This window comes from Balaenoptera borealis, assembly GCF_965194805.1.
Source record: "Balaenoptera borealis genome assembly, chromosome: 9".
Lineage (NCBI taxonomy): Eukaryota > Metazoa > Chordata > Mammalia > Artiodactyla > Balaenopteridae > Balaenoptera > Balaenoptera borealis.
In genome coordinates, this window is record NC_138873.1 from 26334818 (window position 1) to 26354165 (window position 19348).

The 19348-nt window shown below is 40.0% G+C and overlaps 1 pseudogene across 1 annotated transcript; it reads right to left on the reverse strand.

The window, feature by feature from the left end:
- Positions 1-4184: 4184 nt before the first annotated feature.
- LOC309634856 (heterogeneous nuclear ribonucleoprotein A1 pseudogene) lies at positions 4185-15853 on the reverse strand (annotated as a pseudogene). The gene has a single exon. The product of its transcript is annotated as a heterogeneous nuclear ribonucleoprotein A1 pseudogene (transcript).
- Positions 15854-19348: the final 3495 nt, after the last annotated feature.

Consider the following 19348-nt stretch of genomic DNA (forward strand, 5'->3'; position numbering starts at 1 on the left):
TAACTTGATTCTCTATCTCGACTGCTTCATTCTGATGTGTACCTGAGTAAATTCATAATTGATTCTTTGGATTGATGCCAAAGTTTGAATATAATACACCTCAGCAATCACAGATTGAATCCAGAAGGACTTTATTGAATCCAGTTGTTAGAGAATCAAAAAATCCCTTTCCATCCCTCAGTTATTTATAGGTCAATCCAAAAGAAAAAAAAAAAAAAAAGTCCTAGTGCTATCCAAGCTTGCTTTCAAATGGGCAAACCAGTTTCAAACAGTTACTTACAACATCCTGCCAATTTCCATTTCATAACAAGCATGAAGTTAACATTTTTAAGAGAAAGAACAACTTCACTAGTAGCCCAGCTACGAAGAAAAGATATTCAACCTTCTAATAAAATAGTAATGCTGCAAGCTCAGCGGCTCATAAAACGTTTACAACCTTCAGCCAGTAAAGTGCAGAACAAGAGATTTAATGTTGCTGCTTGATGGAATGAAGGGATGCTTGGTATAAATATCACCCCAAAGCAAGTAGGCTGCAGGGGGTGCAGGAAGAAAGGTCCCCTTGTGGCTGCAGGTGTCTATTTTGTAGTTAACCAAAGGTATATGGTCCCTTTCTGACATTTTTCTTTGATAACCTAGAACTGAAACACTAAATGGGATGGATGGAGAGAGAAGGAATTGAGCTGAGAAGACAGTCCATGCCAACCTGTGTTACAACTTCAATGAAACAATGTACATTACATACCAATAAGAGTGGCGCAGCCAGAGGCACATCTAAGGTTGGCCTTGCCTAGCTCAGATGTCTTTCTTTTTTTAAAAAAAAAAAAATTTATTTATTTGGCTGTGCCGGTCTTCCTTGCGGCACGTGGGATCTCTCAGTTGCGCACGCGGGATCTTTTAGTTGCTGGCATGCAAACTCGTAGGTGCTGCATGGGGGATCTAGTTCCCTGACCAGGGATCGAACTTGGGCCCCTGCATTGGGAGTGCGGAGTCTTAGCCGCTGGACCACCAGGGAAGTCCCCTGCTGTGTAGGATTCCCGCTGCTGTGGGAGATGGGGCGGGAAGAAGAGGCATGCATCAAGTTACCCAGAGGTAACTCTGCGTACTCTGTGTGTGTTTGAGTGAGTGTGAGATGGAGGGTGAGAGCCCCGGCAAGTGCTGAGTTGTCTCCTTCTGCTTTTCATTTGGGACTACAGCTGGGCATGCGTTAACATGAACAAATCCCTACTTTATAAAATAACAGGAATTTGTATATACAAATTGTGTATTAGAAAATAGGGATTTGTTCATGTGTGCTTTCAATCTGAGGATTTGTTTTTTAACTCTGGAAAATCCTCAGCTATACTAATTATCTACTACCGTGTCCTCAATTCTCTACTTTGGAACTTTTATGTTATATCTATGCTGAAGTGTGAATCTAATCTTTTCTATCTCATATTTTTTCATTGGTTCCGTGTTCTGGGTAAATATCCCAGCATACCTTCTAATTCATTAATTCTCTTTGTTCATCTAGAGTTGTTTTTATTTTTTCTAATTATAGTGGTGATACTTTTTATTCCCAGGACTTTTTCCTGGTTCTTCATCGTATCCACTTGCTTTTGTTTCATAATCCCTTCCTATAATTTCTTATTTTGCTAAGTTCTTTTTCCCTCTTTAGCTCACTGGGAGTTTTAACATGTTTTTCAGATGGCTGTATTATTTCTATCCTTTCAGGGATGAATCCCCGATTCGTTGAGTATTTTGGCTATCATTTACGACATGAGTTTCATTTCTGCATTTTAAACTTTTAATTGCCATGTCATCTTGAGTGGAAATTTCCTTTTGCCGGTGTTTGTTGCCCCACTTCTCTTGCTCACATCTCCTTGCCTCGGAAATTGTGATTGCTCTCACCCGGCCTAGGTCCCCATTCAGAGCCAAGCTCTGTGGGAACAGTTGGGGTGTCTTATCCATGGGATCAATGCTGATACCACCTCTTTGCCAGCAGGTGCCTCTGGGCACAGGCTCTGCCTGGGAGACCCCAGCTTCTCTCTCCTGCTGCTGGTTATTGGTGACAGCCCTGCGCCACAGCTGCAGCTTTTTCTAAGCCCTTTTTCTGGAAGGGCAAAGTACCCTGACCCTCCGTGTCACACAGCCAGGTCAACGCCACGCCCCACCCGGAAGAGGTGCAAGTCTGTTCCGCCACACCTGGGAGCCCCCAGCAGCCGTGCTAGTTTCCTGTTCTAGAGCCAGGAAGACTGGAACCTCCACCATCCTTCACTCTCTTATTTCTGGACCACAGAGATATTCTCTTGTTTTTGAGACTGTTTATGTATTTTTAATTAAAATAAAATTTTTTACTTATCTTTGTTCTCGGCATGAAAAAGTACTATGTCCTATTAAGAAGGTAAACAATGCTGACCTGTATTGCAATTGGGTTAAACATAACATTATTTCTTACCAAAAATAAATGACGGAGCTCTAGAAAATTTAGTGGATAAAGAAAAATCTAAATTCAAAACTGCCATACAAAGCTACTCATTGTTAACATTTTGGGGTGTAACAGTCCATCTTTTCTCTCTGGCTCTAAAATGCCCACACTAATAGAAGGTCATTCTTGGTTCTGTCACTTGATTCACCTATAAACATACAGCTGTCAAATGTGGGTTTCACCCACAGGAACTGCAAACGTGGCTGCATTGTAGGATTTTCAGTTTTTGTTACTGACGTGGAAGTTAGGAGGTGAGGAGATTCTGATTTATCTTGAAATGTGGAAATCTTTTGCTGATTTTGCTGCTAACTTTGCAGAAACAACTGATTGTGATGAACATGAAGATAAATAAGTTACTTCTCAGAGGACAGACATTTGCTGGAAATCGCCCTACTGGAAATAAGGGGAACCTGTCTTGGGTTGGGGGGAAGTGTAGGCTCTGACTTCTTGTTGGGGTCGGGGGAGCAATTTCTGCTTTCCCACTCCTCTGTTGCTTCCCCTCTTCATTAGGAACACCTTTAATCTGCCTCTTCTATTTGGTCAGACTCCTTCCATAAAACAGAAAAGGCCATCCTCAGCTGTAAGGATGCCACTTTATCCCAGATCATTTTATACAAAGGAGGCTTTGGGTGGCTTTCTGGGACCAAGGTAAAAATAAAATCAAGAATAAATAAAATCCAAGCTCCTGGTGCTTTTCAAGCTGCTCTAAGAAGAAGCATTTCCCTTCCATCATGACCGTATGATTACGGTAGGATCACAGCAACCATGGCTCCCAGCAGGAGAGTAAGAGAAGGCAAAGCGCAGAGAGAAGCAGGAACTCGAGGACAGCAGTGGAAGGAGGAATCCAGAAGAACTGGATGCCAACACATGACCTGAAGAAGGAGACGAACAGATATTAATGCTCTACACACCAAGGCTGGATTATTCTTAGCATCTGTCCATAAACACGTGAAAAGTAAAAATAACAAATTGAGATGAAAATTGCAAAAAATTTTTCGTGACGTGGAAACGAGGCATTTGTAAGGTATAAACCATCTAGTACTGAGAAAGTCTTAGGAAAGTGGAGAATTAAATTAAGAATATAAGTAGTCTGAAAGTTAGAGAATAAAAGAGAGAAAATGTTCAGGTTCCTGAAGGAAAAAGGTCAGGAAAAGATTAAAGGGTGTGAAGTGAAGCTGAATAAAGCAATATAGTTCTTGCTGAGAAGAGTCAGGAAAGACAGAGTTTATAACAATGTCAAGAGAAGCAGTGGAAGAGGAAGTGGAAATAAGGGAAATTTAGACCTCCTTCTAATTCAGAACTGTGTTCATATTTTCCTAGGGTTAATGCTTACTCATTCACTTCAATGCCAATGCATGTTTTATTTATTTATTTATTTATTTATTTATTTACTTACTTACTTACTTATTATTTTTATTTATTTATTTATTTATTTATTTATTTATTTATGGCTGTGTTGGGTCTTCGTTTCTGTGCGAGGGCCCTCTCCAGTTGCGGCAAGTGGGGGCCACTCCTCATCGCGGTGCGCGGGCCTCCCATCATCATGGCCTCTCTTGTTGCGGAGCACAGGCTCCAGACGCGCAGGCTCAGCAACCGTGGCTCACGGGTCTAGTCGCTCCGCGGCATGTGGGATCCTCCCAGACCAGGGCTCGAACCCGTGTCCCCTGCATTGGCAGGCAGACTCTCAACCACTGCGCCACCAGGGAAGCCCTACTTACTTATTTATTTATTTAAAAAGACACATTTATTCAGCTTCATGATCAGACTATTACATTTAGCCATCAACAGCATAGGTGCAAAAAAAAAAAAACCTACATTAAAACCCTTTGTTGGAATGCTTTACGCTTTCCATAGAACAGAAACTAAAATAACCTGTTATACAATTAGTCACAAACACAGTCCTCGAGTTTTTTTGCCCATACACATGCGTATCGTCTAAAACATGTCTTCTTTGTAGCAGCTAGGCCCTGCCACCACTGTGCTTGGCTGAGTTCACAAATCTGTTGTAACCTGTAGCTTCCCCGTCACTTCTCTGGCTCTCCTCTCCTGCTAAGCTTTGTTTCCTGGCAGTAATTAAAACCTCCTGCCCCTGCCAGAGCTCCTGCTGCTGCTGGAACCGCCACAGCCACCTTGGTTTCGTGGTTTGGCAAAGTATTGGCTTCCACCACCACAGGGGCCAGCACTTCTGTCTCCAAAGTTTCATCCTTTCATGAGTCCAAAATTTGAAGATTGATTGTTGTAATTGCCAAAATCATTGTAGCTTCCACTACCTCCAAAATGGCTTGCATCATTACCAAATCCATTATAGCCATCCCCACTGCCACCATATCCCCCACCACCGCAGCTGCCACCAAAGCCACCACGACCACTGAAGTTTCCTCCACAAACAAAGCTGTCATTCCCACCAAAACCACCTCCACGACCACCACCAAAGTTTCCAGAACGACTTCCAGGTCTTTGGCTGGATGAAGCACTAGCCATCTCTTGCTTAGATAGGGCTTTCCTTACTTCACAGTTGTGGCCCTTCACAGTGCGGTATTTCTGAATGACAATCTTGTTTAATGAGTCATGGCCATCAAATGTTACAAAAGCAAAGCCTCTCTTTTTGCCACTGCCTCGGTCCGTCATGATTTCAATCACTTCAATTTTCCCATGCTGTTCAAAATAATCTCTTAGGTGATGTTCTTCAGTGTCTTCTTTAATGCCACCAACAAAAATCTTTTTCACAGTGAAGTGGGCACCAGGTCTTCGAGAATCTTCTCTTGAGACGGCCCTCTTTGCTTCCACAACTCTCCCATCCACCTCGTGTGGCCCTGCATCAATGGCCGCATCCACCTCCTCCGCAGTGGCGTATGTGACAAACCCGAAGCCTCTGGAGCGCTTGGTGTTTGGATCCCTCATTACCACACAGTCTGTGAGCGTTCCCCATTTGCTCAGAATGGCTCCTCAGACTCTCATTGGTTGTTTCAAAGATCACATATCTGAGGAGGAGCTTCCGCAGCTGTTCAGGCTCTTTGGGAGACTCTGACTTAGACATGACGGCAGTGGAGGGGGGAGACATCAACGGTGCTTACTCGGCAGCGTCCACTGGCAGAAAGGAGTAATCTAACGAACGTATCTCCCAATGCATGTTTTAAATAGTGAGCTATTTATAGGGCACTTACTCTTATGTTAAGAGCTGTTTGATCATCTGAGGTCTGACTGAAAAAGCAAACAAACAAAAAGTTCCTATTTTCAGAGAACTAAATCTAACTGGAAGAGTGCAACAAAACCAGAAACAGCTGTGGTGCAATTAGTTTACTGGTGCAGACGGATGACAGAGAACTTGAGTCTGGTGGTTGCAGGAATGCCTGGAGCTGACGTGGCAAAAGGGGTGGGACTTGATTTGAATAAAAAGAAGAGGAGGGAGGAAGGGAAGGGTGAAGAGGAGAGAAGAGGAGGGGCTATTATAGCCCAGAAGCTCTTGCACCCCCAAGGCTAGCACTGTAGCTGGCCTTTTATAGAGGATCAATAATGTTTGTTCATAAAAGGAGGGAAGATGGATGGGGGGTAGGGGCACAGCTGAGCTGCCTCAGGGGACAGATAGGAAACAGACCTAGAAACATGACAAAGAGGGGAAGCAGATGATGGAGGGGCTCACACATAGGCAGAGAGAGTTTAGATTTGATAGAGTAGGAAATAGAACTCCACTAAAAGTTTTCATTTTATTTTTTAAATTAACATACAATAAAATAGATTGCTTTGTGTGTGTACAGATCTATGAATTTTAACACTTTTATCTACCACCATCATCAGGAAACAAGACAATGTCATCACTCCAGAAATCTCCTCTGTGCTCTCCCTTTGCGGTCACACCTTTCTCCCTTCCCTAACCTCTGGCAACCACTGGTGTGTTCTCCCTCACTCAGGTTAGTCCTTTTGAGAAGGTCATATAAATGGAATCATACTGTATGTAACCTTTTGAGACTGCCTTCTTTCACTCAGCTTAATGCTTTTGAGATTCTTCTAAGCCGTTATTTGTATTAATAGTTTATTCCTTGCTGAGTAGTATTCCATTGTTAATTTACTCATCCGTTAAATTAAGACATTTTGTTTGTTTCCAGTTTTTGATATTTATGGGTAGATCTGCTATAAACATTTGTGTACAGACTTTTGTGTAAGCATAAGTTTTTATTTCTTTAGGATAAATACCCCTGGAATGGTATTTCTAGGTCATATGGTAAGCGTATGTTTAACTTTATAAGAAACTGCCAAACTGATTTCCATTTTGCATTTCCACCAGAAATGTGTGACAATTCCAGTTGTTCTGCATCCTTGCCAGTATTTGGTATTTCTAGTGTTTTTTTATTTTAGCCATAAAATAGCTTTGTCCCATATTGTGGTTTTAATTTGCTTTTACCACTAGCAATTGAGGTTGAATTTTTTTTTCATGTGCTTATTTGCTTCTGTATACCCTCTTCGGTGAAGTGTCTCTTTAAGTCTTTTTGGTTATTTTTTTTTTTAGCTGGTTGTTTGTTTTTTTACTGTTAAATTTTGAGCATTCTTTACATATTCTGGTAAGAAGTCCTTTGTTAGATATATGATTTGCAAATATTTTCCCCCAGTTTGTTACTTCTCTTTTCTGTGTCTTTCACAAAACCAAAATGTTTAATTGTGATCAAATTTATCAATTTTTAATTTTATGGATCCTGTTTTTTTGGTTTTGTGTTTAAGAACTTACAGGGGAGGAAAGAATTCTTTTTCTTACTACTTTCCCAGCTTCTCCTGGTGGGGTCTGTAAACTGAACTGACAAAAAAAAATAGATTAACAAGAAAAAAGTATACAAATGTATTTAATATAAGTTTAATGTAACATCGGATTCTTCAGAAGGAAATGAACACCTGAAGAAACAGTTAAACCTGAGCATGTGTATGCTAGGTTTGATGAAGACTGAAAAATCGTGGAAAAACGTGATGACACGAAAAGGTATGAGCTAAGGGGAGTAAACTGGGGGAAACCTAGCAAGTTTGTTTAGGTTCCCCTTGGTGTCCCTCTGTCTTCAGAGATAAGAATGCTCCTTTCTTCCAGGTAGAAGATGTTCGACATGAGTGTCTTACGATCTACCTCAGAGGAGAAGGAGGAAGTCAGAGAATCCTTCCTGCACCTGCTTTCTCTCAAATTCCTTCAGCTTAAAATATTCAATATGCCAAGGTGCCGTATTTTAGGGTAGCATGCTCTGAATCTTGTCAAACTCTTTCCCTAAGCCTAGGTCATGAAGATTTTTACCTATATCTTTTTTTAAGTAGTTTTATAGTTTCACGTTTTACATTTAAGTCTCTGATCCATTTTGAGTTAACTGTTGTTTAAAACGTGAGGATTAGATCCAAGTTTTTTGATTGTGGTTGTGGTTGTTTTTGCCTATGGGTGTCCAGTTGTTCCAACATCATTTGTTACTATAGTATTCTTCCTTGAATTTCCTCTGTATCTTTGTCAAAAATCAATTGGTCATATTTACGTGGTAGATCTATTTCTAAATTCACTATTCTGTTCCATTAATCTACATAACTGTCCTTTTGCCAATACACAATGTGTTGTTTACTGTGGCCTTAGAGTATGTCTTGAAATGAGGTAGTGTGAGCCCTTCAGTTTTATTCTTCTGTTTTCAGAATTGTTTGAGCTATTCTGGTTTCTGTGTCTTTCCATATCAATTTCAGTATTGACTCGTTTATACCTTCAAAAGATCCAGCTGAGAATTTGATTGCGATCCCTTTAAATCTGTAGATTGATGTGGGGAGAATTGACGTCTTTGCTAAGTTTTTGAATAAGAGAGTGAAATGATCACTCTTCACTTATGGGAACTTCATTTGCATAGGGAGAATAGATGGAGGCCATTTTTATATTATCTGTACTATTCCCAGCCTAAAAGAACTGCTGCGGGACTTCCCTGGTGATCCAGTGGGGAAGACTCTGTGGTCCCAATGCAGGGGGCCTGGGTTCGGTTCGATCCCTGGTCAGGGAACTAGATCCCGCATGCATGCCGCAACTAAGACCCGGTGTAGCCAAAATAAATGAAATTTAAAAATAATAATAGTAAAAAAGAACTGCTGAGCCTGGAAACCCACTCACCTTGACCTCTGGTCCATTAGGAACAAGAGGCTCCAGTCACCCTTCAAAGTTTACCCCCATGCCTTTAAAACACTTGTTTGTTTTTGGAGGTTTCTCTCACTAGTTCTATTTATACAAGTTTGACATCTTATAAGGGCCAGACATCAAGCACATGCTTGTTCAACTGTCTTACTACACTCCCGTGGACCAAGATGCTCTAGTTCTAGTCTCTAACTTCCTATGTAGGAAAAAATGCCAGCAATAATTAATATCTTTATAATCTGAAACAGCAGGGAGACAATTTTGTTTAATTTAAGGTAAAAAAGAAATGGGAGCTGTAGATATTTGGTCTCTCAGGAACCTATTGCGGGATCTTGAGAAAGACAAAGAGTTTGGCCTTCATCTTTGCAACAGAGACAAGACTAACAATATTTACAAGGAACAGCTAGTCAAAGCAGAAAGTGTTATAATTTTTAGGAGAAATTAAATGCTCAAACCATAACCTTGTTTGGTCTTAACCTGTATTCACAGGACCAAAGTAAAGTGTTTTTGTTTGTTTGTTTTATTACTTTTTAAAATGACCAAGTTGAAAGGATAGTAAATCAACCCCAATTTTATCATGACAACGTATAGCTACAAAAGCAGCCTTCTGAGTTGCATGGGGATGGCTAGAGAATGAAAAGAGAGTTTGTATTCACTGTTTCAATGGCAAAAACTACCTGTAATTATTTCCTCAGTGGGGCTGCATAAAACTTGATTTCCATTTAATCTTACAGTAAACAATTTCTATATTTCATGTCATGGATTAGAATGAAAATGGAGATAGTTCATCAACACTGATCTGCGATATAAAAAAGAACAGTGAAGCCGAGGGTATGAGAGTGCATAAAAATGTTTTGTGTTCTGACCAGTACATTGCTTTAAAAAAATTTTACAGTCAGGCCCAATTGTTCATTCTCACCATGCAGAAGATACTCACATATTCATTTTTAAAAGGGCAAATCAACCATAATTCAGTTTATAAACTGTGAAGCTGGTTGCGAATGTCTGGATGAATATTCATTAGAATCTCTTAATCTGCCATCGACTGTGATTCATTAGGCATATGTAAATATCACTCACTTTAATTGCCCCTAAACTGACTTAACATAATATTGTCATTAGCAAATTATTAGTTATTTGTGTAACTAATGGTACATTATGGTGTGCACGTTAAATCTCCAAATATATGATTACAATTATGATGATGTTTTATGCTGTGAGCTTTCTAAACTTTTTGATAAAATATAATGGAGTCAAATCAAATCTGGTATGTTAATAGGACAGTTGCAGAACTTTTTTCTGCACCTTGGTGCTGTTATCATGTCCCAGCTACTCATTCTTCCTGACACTTGCTCTAAGTTCTTTCTGATGTCTTGTCTGCACCAAAGGTCTCAGGAACATCCTCAACTCTGTTCTCCCACATTTTACGTCATGGGCTCCATTCCAGTTTGCTTTTAGTAAAAGTGAATATTATCAAAAATATTCACTCATTGAAATGGGGCAAACAATACAAAATAAGCAAAGAAAGTACAGAAGACCCTCCTGAACATGGATGGGAAGGGCCAAGACTAGCATGTAATTTAACCAACTCATAGGAACTTCACTGTATATGATTGGAAGGCAGCAATTTCCGTATAAATTCATCAAATGGTGAGCTGTGTTGCAGCTGTTTTCTCCACAATCATCATCTGGGAAGAATTTGACACTAAGAACCCTCTTGCATTCTCAGCATTGCTCTGTCTGAAAATTTCGTTGACCTGTCCCTGCATCTCCCCAAAGTGCTTGCTTTACAACAGTGTCACATAGAAAAGGACTTTTCTCTAATCTCAATCTCCGTAGCAATATCACCATGTTTGTTTTTCAAAGAAGATCGCCCACTTTCATCACTTACAATTATTACAAATTCATTAGGCGAGCTCCTAGGAATAAAGCTGACCCAGCACACTGGCAGAGAAGCCTACAATTAGTGTTCCTTTAGTCTCTGTTAATTGCCTAACTGGTGACAGGAATATGTTAACACAAAATGAGCTAACAGAGGCAGGGAAGCTTTTTATCATGTTGCCCTCCTAAATATTAGTACATTAACAGGCCACTGATGTTTATAAACAGAGATTCAGACAAATGCATGTTCCTGTCTTTGATAACACTCTAGATTAATTGCCATTTCATCTTAATTTAATAAGCAATCCTTTTGGTAAAAAAAAAAAAATGCCTTAACATGAAAAGAAATTATTGAGATAATGACAGCATAATGAATATAGATTGTGGTACAAATCTCCTGAAGAGATACCAACATTCCAGAAACATGGTCAAGCATTATTGTATTTAAAATAAAGCAAAATTTTCAGTCTAACACCCTTCAGGTTTAACACTACTGCCATAAAGTAAAACAATTCTGGTGATTCTGATCGATGGTGAGTGATTGAATCCCTCCACCCAAAAAGATGAGTTGTGAGTTTCAGGGATCTCTTCTAGACCATATCAATCCTCCCATTTTACAAGATGGTCTGTTGAAGTACCTCTTCTATGATATACATACTTCTGACATAACACCTAGTATCTTCTGGTTCACACGATGCCTGCCTCCTCTACGGGCTATAAGTTCCACGAAGTCAAGGGCTTTGTATTTAGTACAGAGGTTGGCAAATGGGCCAAATTTGGTCTACCACCTGTTTTTATAAATAAAGTCAATTGGAACACAGCCGTGCCCAGTTATCTACTCTTGTCTGTTGACTGTTTTATCTCTTCAGTGGCACCATTGAATGGTTGTAACAGAGAACACATTGGTCCACAAAGCCTAAAACATTTACTATCTGGCCCTTTATAGAAAAATTTTGCCAACCCATGGTCTAATATACAGAATTTTGCCAAGAATGAAAGAATGCATAAATAAAATCCCTAAAATGAGCATCTTGTTTGTGATCAAAATTTATGTCTCAAATGCCTGGAGAGTTAATGATTCATCATGCAGTTAAATAAAGTTTGGTCACTTCTAACTCTGACATTGCAGAGATGTCAAAAATATCTAATTTATCTGAGCCCTGATCATTTTGTTATATAGCTTGGCCTAGATATTTGGCTGGGTTTATCTACCAGGTCGATTTATGAGTTATGGTCAAATGTAAATGTGATTCAGAAAGTCACTTGAAATTTTGTTCAGACCTTTAGGTCCACTTTAGACTCAAACACAAGTCTTTTTTGTAATGTACACACATAGGAGAAACGAAGTAGCACTCCTGCCCAGCATCAATATTACATTTATTAATACTAACCAATATTTAGGGAGCCACTGACTTCGTGCCAGGCCCATGCAAAGCACTTTACATGCATTATCTCATTTAATCTGTACTACAACTTTATAATACAGAGACCATTACTTATCCCCATGGTAGGAGTAGCCATGCGTTGCTTCACAACCCTGGTCTGTTCTATCTCCCTTTAGTTTTCCACAATCTTCTTTTTGTAGGTTTGTCCAATGTACAATATCTTGACTCAACTACCTAGGAAATCCTCTACTTCATGGGAATTGTAGGCTGGATGCTGTAGACCTCTCTTTCTGCAGGGCTCACAAGCTTCTCCATTAGGATTCCCTTCTCTTGGGACTGATTCCCCTGGGTCATAACTTAGCTCTCTGACACATTTGATACAGCTCTGTCTCCTTGGATACCAACCTGAGTGTAATTTAGATGTACACGGTATGAAGAGGGAATAGCAGACATGAATTAGATGTACATTAGAGGGCAGGAACTTGGAGAAAGGATATTAATTCACCTTGGGTCAGAAGAGTGGTGTCTGGGAAAGCCTAAGAGTGGAGGTGCATCTTGGAAAATAAATAGAACTCTTCCAGAAGACAATGGTACATTCCAGGCAAGAGAAAGAGCTTGTAAAGAAGCAAAGTGTGTGAAATTTTATGGCATATGGTGACAGAGGAAATGAAGCTAGAGAACTGTAAGAAACTTTATTTTATTGTAAGAAGTTTGGAAGCCAGTCAAAATTTAGGTAAAAGTGTGATATGAAAAGACGGATGTTCTAGAAAACTGTGGTAATAGGATTGGAAGGAGTCAAGACTGGAAATGGGCAAAACAATACAAGTGACAGATACAATAATCTGAGTGATTGTGAGGTGAGGACTTACTCTATGGCAGTCAAAGTGGGACAGACACAGGGAACTTGGAAAAGATGTTAAGAGGATACCATTGGCAAGCGTATGGATGCAGGAGAAAGAAGAGCCAAGAAAGACTCTGAGGTTTGTGGCCTAAGTGACAGAACTGTCAGTGTCGTTCACTGAATAGGGAGCAAAAAGTGGATTGCACAGACATGGAGATCGATGATGATTTCAGTTTGAACATGTTGAATATGAAATGCCCTTGGAATATCCAGTTGGAGCTGACCTACAAGCTGAGTGATATATGGATTAGAAAAGAGGTCTGGACTAGAGATTTGGATTTGCCATGTTAGTCCCTCTAGTTGTATGAGCTTGGGCAAGTTAATTAGCCTCTCTGGGCACCAGCTTCTTCATCTGTAAAATGGGAATAACAATAGTACCTACTTCATAGGGTTGTTACCAGTGTTAAGTGACTTAATACATGTAAACTTCTTAGAACTACGCCTATATAAAGTATTAACTATTATTATTATTATCACTGTTATTGCCTTTGACAAGATACCTCATTATATGTATTTTTTATAGTTTTTTCTTTTTTCAGCTTCACTGAGGTATAATCGAATACTAGAATTATAAGATATTTAAAGTGTATAATGTGATGATTTTGATATATGTATATATTGTGAAAAAATTCCCCATCCCCATCATGTTAACTAACACAGCCATCACCTCACACATTTACCTTTGTGTGTGAGAACATTCAAGTTCTACTCTCTTAGCAAATTTCAATCATACAATACAGTGTTATCAACTAGAGTCACCATGTTACACATTAGGTCCTCAGACCTTATTCATCTTAAAACTGAAAGTTTGTACCCATTTGCCAACTTCTCCCTATTTCCCTCAACTCCCAGCCCCTGGCAACTTCTTTCTACTCTATTTCTATGAGTTCCACTTTTCCTTTTTTTTTTTTTTAGATTCCACATATAAGTGAGATCAGGCAGTACTTTTCTTTCTCTGTCTGGCTTATTTCACTTAGCATAATGCCCTCCAGGTTCATCTATGTTGTTGCAAATGACAGAATTTCTTTCTTTTTTAAGGCTGATAATATATACATACATATATAAAATGGACTATATGTGCATTATGGAATATATATATATATATATATATATATCACATTTTCTTGATCCATTCATCCATTGACATTACATGTATTCTTTAGCTGTCTTCTCCAACTGTCCTCACTTCCTCCTGCTACCCATCCTTGGTGAAAAGCTTAGTTCTCACAGATGATGTAAAGTCTCACAGTGGCCTGTATCTTTAAAAAAAACACATAGGGCTTCCCTGGTGGTGCAGTGGTTAAGAATCTGCCTACCAATGCAGGGGTACACGGGTTCGAGACCTGGTCTGGGAAGATCCCACATGCCGCGGAGCAACTAGGCCCGTGAGCCACAACTACTGAGCCTGTGCGTCTGGAGCCTGTGCTCCGCAACAAGAGAGGCCGCGATAGTGAGAGGCCCGCGCACGGCGATGAAGAGTGGCCCCCGCTCACCGCAACTAGAGAAAGCCCTCGCACAGAAACGAAGACCCAACACAGCCAAAAATAAATAAATTTATTAACAAAAAAACAAAACACATAGCCTGGAATGAGTTGTGCTTATTGCTAGCTGGAAGAGCCCCCAGAAAAGACTGCTATGGAAGCTCTCTGAGTCCACACTAACGCCCACCCGGAGTTCGATGAGGAATGCCTATGCTACTAATGCCTCTGTAGCTTTTATAAAAACAACTTTTTCCCCTATTATAAAATTAATTCATGCACCTTGTACAAATCTTGGGAGAAAGAAAATCAAAAAAGTATAAAGAAGAAAGTAAAAGTCACCTATAATCGAGACGTAACCACCGTATGAGTATTTATCACTTGTTTGTTTATCGTTGATGATTTACTCCTTAGGAGATAGAGGCAAAGAAGAGCCCTCCATCACCACTCCCCATGCTGTCTGCACACTGACCTTGCTTCTGCTGATCTGTGTGCAGGTGACTTAAGACATTCAGTGTGATCAATGGGTTTCAGAAAGTTGCCAGGCTGGGAATAAATGCAGCATTTGTTCCAGTGTCCTGGCTGAATTCCAGCTGAAGGCCTGATGGTTCCAGGGTCTCTGCTGTAACTTCAGTTGGATTAGTTACCCATTAGTTTTCATTCTGACCCTGGGTGGAGGGGTGCCGGCGCTGGTAAACCAGGAGTGGCTGCTTTTAAGTGAAGGGAGTCCTGCCGAGTGGGCTCTGTAAATCATCCCCCTCCACCCAGAGGGAAAGCTCTGTAGGGATCAAAGGCTCTGGGAAAGAGCAGGGTGTCATTGACCCTCCCGCTGCCACCACCCGCTGGCACCTCCTCCCCCAGTGGGGACCTGCAGAGGTGGGCCACCACTGCTAGGGCATTTCTCCATTGTGGAATCTCTCATTTCCCTTGAGATCCTGCGAGCTTACTGACCACCCTGGCATATTCCCTGCCCAAGTTTTACAAACACTTCATCCATCTTTCATTTTAAGGGTGAGGAGGAAATTTGGCACTGCAAGCAACCTAGGTGATGCAATTTAAATATTCTGATCACAGACAAGATCTAAGATGCAAAAATTAGTTTACTGCCCCAATGCATATAAGATGGTGAAGGTGAAAAGTTTATAAGGACCCAGAACCCAAGCTGGTAGAAAACGTTGCTTAAACATTCTGATCATGTAGGAAGGGGGTCAGGATGCCGTGAGCCTTGAACCAGAGAGAATCAAAATATGAGTCCAACAGTATCCAAAGCCCTAATTGCTGCTGATTTGAATTCGGCAGCGAATTTTGCATAATACCAATAATGACCTTTCTTCAGGGCTGCACTGGCATGATTGTTGGGACCTTGTAACAAATACCTAGTGCGCTTTAATGATGGAATGACATACCTCTGATATGCAAATTTTTACAGCACAGCAATTAAGCAGTTTAGAATTTTACGACCGTGTTTGGGCTTTATACAACAACAAAAAAGGGGGCCAATAAAGGCCGGTGATGGATGGGCTAATCCCCACTGGAAATATACCATGTAATGCTGTGGAGACTACATTATGGATAGCATGGTGATGATTGGTTGTTAATCTCCTTTCCCGTCCTCCCCCAGATCCCGTGGAAGCCCTTGCTCCTGCCCTCCATCCCCCACCCCCTTAAACCCACCCCCGCCCCTACGGCGCGGAACCTGGCACGGCAGCCACGCTGTTGGGACACGAGTCTGGGGTACAGATGGGAAAGTTGGGGCATAGCAATCTGCTGTGTGCACGGAATACAGAGCAAAAGGGCCTTGCAGCGAGGCAGCTTGTCAGCAGGGGACAGAACTGGGGGCCATATGCCGCTCTTCTTCTCCCTTCTGTCACCAAGTCTGCCACCTCATCCTTCTGTCAGGGGACACTAATGATGAACATGTTTTAAACAGTTTTGTTTACCTAGCAACAGCTTTTCTAAGAGGGGGTCTTAATTAGTCACCTAAAACAATTTTGAGTTTGGACTTCTTTTTTTTTTTAGCATTCATTCATTTGTTCATTCATCTGGAAGAATCTCCTCTTGCTCATTCCACACACACCCCCGGCCCCGCCCCCCATACCCAGGAGGCTGTTGTTACTGTTTCCATGAAAAAGTGTGTCTGCATTACAAAACTAGTTTTAATAGCTGTATGCCATTTTTCTTTCTTTCATACATACTTTAATGCCACAATTAGCTTTGAAGGGTAGATTTTTCTCCACTTGTCAGAGGCAGTATTCCTTTGTGAAGCTCTGCAAATAGGATCTGCATTTTAAAATGAAATCCCATTTGGCGAATTTTTTTTTTTCCATAATTTTGTCCTAGTGGTTGCAATCACTTCCCTGTTAAAGGAGTAAGCTCAAAGCTGATTTAGCCATTTGCTCTATCGTGACAGCAAAAAAATAGAAAATTGTAATTTGAATTTCATCAATTATGGGATTGGGTTTTTTTTTCAAATTTGATTCACAAACCACAGTGAAAGCATAGTAGCTTCCTAGTGATTTCTGAATTACTTTTGCTTTCGGTTCCTTTTATTTAGTATAAAGCAGTTTGAATACTGTGAATTCATAGATTTCTATTTCTATAAATGAATACAAAATTTTTAGAAATCTGTTAAAATGTACAATATTTAATTCAAAATGAATTAGAGACAAATTCTGAAGTAGCATCGTACAAAATGTTGGAGTGAAATGCTTTTCTTTTTTTGCAATAAGATTTGTGACAAATGAGTTAACAACCAAAGAAAATAGGACCAAATGTGTTTAATCATTAACTCTCATTAGACAATAGCGTCCATAAAAATCAAATGACACAGGCTAATTCCTGTAGGACTACCTCTGCTTTTACATTATGCAACCAGCTTCTGCCTTATTGTAAAAGAATAACACCTCTTTCAAGTCACTAGTTGTTTCTCTTAGAACCTAGGGCCCGCTTAAGCCATGGGATTATTCACCACTGAATATCAAGCTTCATGTTTATTCAGAACAAGGTGGAATTATTAAAATGTAGGCATGGTGGAAATAGAAAAGAGCTGATCCCAGCAGATAGTTCTTAGAATAAATATTATATTTTTGTTGGTAACTTTGTGTTTTAGTATGTCAAATAATCTTTTTAATTGATGATTTCTTTTTTCTCCATATGAATTATAATATTCCAGAAACAGGTTTTTGTTCAGAACTCTAAAGATGAATTTTTAAGTTCAACTGATTTTTAAAATTTTTAATAGACTTTATTTTAAGAGCGACATTAGGTTTCCAGAAAAATTGAGCAGAAAGTACAGAGAGTTTCCACATATTCCCTCACCTTTCCCTACATTTTCCCTTATTATTAATATCTTACATTAGTATGGAACATTTGTTAAATTGATGAACCAATACTGATACATTATTATTAACTAAAATTCATAGGTTACATTAGGGTTCATTCCTTGTGTTTTATAGTTCTATGGGTTTTGACAAAGATCTATCTACATGTATTCACTATTAGAGTGTATCATATAGAATAGTTTCACTGCTCTGAATATCCACTCTTCTCCTCCTGTTCATTCATCCTTCTATCCCCAGCTTCTGGCAACCACTGATCTTTTTACTGTCTCTAGAGCTTTGCCTTTTCTAGAATGTCCTATAGTTGGTATCATACAATATGTAGCCTTTTCAGTTTGGCTTCTTTCACTTAGTAGTATGCATTTAAGTTTCTTCCATGTCTTTTCATGACTTGGTAGCTCATTTCTTTTTATTGCCAAATAATATTCTATGGTATGGATGTATCAAGATGAATTTTTATAACATTTAATGGTTTCATTACTGTGAAAATAGGAAAAATCTACCCTTCAAAGCCAATTGAGTGTATATATTGTACAGTTAGCTTGATTCTTAAATTTGAAGATAAATTTGAAAAAGTTGTTTGTTTAAACAGTTTGGCCTCGATTTTGGGCTACTAGTAACATACACATTATACTTATTTAGTGTAAGCTAGATAAAACATTAAATGGAAAAAAGAAAGTCCTCAAAGCTGCTGTGGTCAGGGGAGGATGCTTGATAAGGTTTACAATTAACCAAGAAGTGTCATCTCATCCCATGTGTATGCCACGTTGGGAGGGTCAAGAACAGTCTCTGTGTGTGTGTGAGCCTGGTGAAGGAGAACTTAACATTTTCAGTGAGAAAGCTTGCTAAGAATGTTGTCAAGAAAGTGGACATAGCAAGATCCCCTGGCAGACTTTTGAAGAATCTTTCAGATTTAAATGCCTTGTAATTACATATTCTAGGATGAGTTGGTACACCGATTAGCCTAAGGAAAGAATAAAATGGAAACATTTGTGGTTGATGAAGATCGGCTCTCACAATGTCACTTGGTGTAACACAGCTGGTCATGGCAGAACAGAGATGAAATTGTGTAGGAATCAGGAGTCTTTGGTGGGCGGGGGATGAGATTGAGATATTGGTGACTTCTCTTTTCACAATCAACATGATTAGAATCAAACTGAGAGGTTGGGATGGTCCCAGCTGAGGTCCATGGGTTGGAGAAAAAAACCCAAAGTCCATGAAATGGAACTTACATGTTGGAAGAGGAAGTGAGGACAAACTCAGCCCAACACCAGGAACCAAATAAATGCGTCGGGCACTGTGTGTAGTTGGGGATGGAGGCTGACCCTTGAGCCACTTCCTTCCAGTGGTTTCCTTCCCAGATGGGTAAGCAGGACCAGGAAGCCCCAAAGTTGGGTGGCACTGCAACCCGCCAGGGATCTGGACCCCAAATTATCACCTCAGTGGAAGGAAGTGTTTTGGTCAACTGTGCAGGACCAGAGCCAGCTTTTAATGTGTTTCCTTTTCACTCTCCACCTGGCATTTAGAAGCAGGGGGACCTGTGTTAAGGAATTGACCCCCAGTGCTATTGGATAATTCAAGGAGTGGGGAGGTCTCCAGAGGAAGGCTTTCTGCTTGAGTGACTCTTTGAAAAAGATAACAGAAACAAAAATGAAAGAATGTAGTTTCATTTGTACCCCAAACTGGTGAAGACAGCCATAGCATATTATGTTGCAGCTTGGACTCGAATTAAGGAGTAAGTCTTCTTTCATGCTGAAAGGCATGTATATACATA